General features: G+C 44.0%; 1 long non-coding RNA gene across 1 annotated transcript; it reads right to left on the bottom strand.

Moving 5' to 3' along the window:
* Positions 1-526: 526 nt before the first annotated feature.
* LOC118983306 (uncharacterized) lies at positions 527-2120 on the bottom strand. Its single transcript, XR_005065692.1, has 3 exons — positions 1784-2120; positions 1231-1370; positions 527-568 (listed from the first exon to the last, which is right to left on the bottom strand). It is a non-coding gene; the product is annotated as an uncharacterized LOC118983306 (long non-coding RNA).
* Positions 2121-2431: the final 311 nt, after the last annotated feature.

Below are 2431 nucleotides of genomic sequence, written 5' to 3'. Positions count from 1 at the left end.
ACAAAAGGACTAACAGACAAAGTAGAAACAGACTCATAGACACAGAGAACAGTCTGACAGCTGCTAGAGGGGAGGGGGGTTTGCAGGGCTGGGTGAAAATGTGAAAGAATTCAGCAAAAAGAAAAAATCTCATGGACACAGACAACAGCGTGGTGATGACCAGGGGGAAAGGGGGTGGGGGGTGGAAGAGGGTGAAGGGGGGATAATGGTGACGGAGGAGACTTGACTCGGGGTGGTGAGCACACAATACAACCTACAGATGATGCATTATAGAACTGTACACCTGAAACCTATATAGTGTTATCACCAATGTCGCCCCAACAACTTCCATTTACAAAGCCCCCAGACTGAAAGTGGAGTCAGTGTGGACATAGCGGTGGTGAGGGTGGCGGTAAGGGGAGAACAAAGGCGGCAGAGACTCGTCTTTCCTGTGCAGCAGGGAGAGGGCGGGGTGTCCCCGGTTCTTACGGTCCGGCGGGCAGACCAGCGTCACTCTGACGTTACATTAGGACAAGCCACTTCCAGAGCACGGTTAGAGCAGACAGCCTATGTAACAACAGGATCTGGCCTATCATTGAGAAAGGAACAAATGGGGAAAGTGAATAAAAATAGAGTGTATTTAACAAAACATTTTAATAATAAGACAGTATGGTTTTACTATAATGGCAATTGCTAATTGACTGAGTTAACCAATTAAAATGAAGGAACTCTTAATTTTTTAAGTTTTAAAAAATTAAAAACAAAAGAAAAACTATAATAATTCTAAACACACAAAACCCTGGAAATAAAACTTGAAAATATTTTCACTTTTCTATCATTTGTGTGTATACATATATACACACAAATATATACACACACACACACATATATATACACAAATAACAGAAAAGTGGAGAAGACTAAAAATAAAAAATCTAAAATTTTAGCTGAAGACTTTAACATATCCTGAGGGCTGAAGTGGAGAGAAAATAAACAGAGCTATAGATGATCTAAATAATGAAATTAAAAGAATCAGATAACTGGTCACACAGAGATTTATACAGCCCACACAGGAGTATAACATACACACTCTCGTCAAGCACCCAAGGAAAATGTTTGAAAACCTAACAGTTACTAAGCCGCACAGGAAGCCTTGGTGTGTTCAAATCAATCAGTATCACACAGACTTTGTCCATAATGCAACTGAATTCTAAATCCATTTCTAAAAATTGATTAATTAATTCCGAATACCTAAAACACACAGTGAAATCACCACGGCACTGGAAAGACACACGGTGGAAGACTTGGGTCTCAGGGCAAGTCTGTGCACCGAAGGCAGTGCAGGGAAGCAGGCGTCCAGCTGTGCAACACACTCACTGGGACGAGGAGGCCTGAAAGTGAATGAGCTCATCCTTTCCATCAGGAGGGTGGAAAAGCAGAAGGGCAGCAAAGCAGAGAAATACGTAAATGATGAAGACAGGACCGAGCTCAATGAAATGGGAAGAACAGGGACAATGGGCAGAATCAGGTTTTGATTCAATGGAAAGTTTCATGAGGTTAGTAGACCTCTGGCAAGACTGTCCGTGAAAATACAGGAAATTCACAAGGAGAAGGAGAAATAATTATATACATGGGCCATTTTAAATGAAACAAAAACTTGCAATCAACTAACTCTATGCCAATGTCTGAAATTTTAGATAAGATGGATAATATCTAGAAAAATGTAGAGGTCAAAATATGGGGAAAAATAGAAAACCAAACTAGGTAACGAACATCAGAGACATTGAACTGAAGGCAAAGATACCTTCCGAAGGCCCAGTCCCGGGAACGGTGCAGGCACGTGAGTCCAACCACGTTTCCAAACCCAACCCTTCCTCCCCTGTAAGTGCTCTTCTGGACACGGGACTCGACCAAAGCTGCCTGAGTCCTGAGTGATGCTGGTGCGCCTTTATTTCCAGAGACCACTAAGGGCAGTACAAGAGAGAAAATAATACACTCGCTTCATCCATGTTGGATCCACCGAATCCAACAGTGTGTTACAAAAATAAATCGTTTTGAACAAGTGAGAGTTATGCTAGCCCAGTGTGAATGCCTGACAATCAGCTTTGTATATTGTAATGTAAGTGCCTGACACCAAGCTCCGGACTGTGGAGGCATCTATTCAAACCGCCCACCTCAGGTCCGCACACTGTCAGCTACACCAGCAGGAAAAGAGGCCCCTGCTCCACCCAGGAAGCTCCCATCAGGAAGCCCTGGTGACCTAGATGACTGGTTGCTTGAGGGCCCCTGCTGTGGCTTTAACTCTGGCTCTATTGTTTTAAATTCACCAATAAAGACTGAACCAGGAAACCCCAGGCAACCTAGTCTCAACCCCAATAAAGAAAGACCCCCGGAGGTCTCTCTCTCTCCCCCCCTCCCTGTGCAGCCCTGGGCACGCCACCACCACCCTCCA

Source organism: Sturnira hondurensis, unplaced genomic scaffold (genome assembly GCF_014824575.4).
Source record: "Sturnira hondurensis isolate 20B ecotype Veracruz unplaced genomic scaffold, ASM1482457v3 Scaffold0002696, whole genome shotgun sequence".
Lineage (NCBI taxonomy): Eukaryota > Metazoa > Chordata > Mammalia > Chiroptera > Phyllostomidae > Sturnira > Sturnira hondurensis.
The sequence above is the reverse complement of the archived record's forward strand: the minus strand, read 5'-3'. Positions and strand labels throughout refer to the sequence as shown.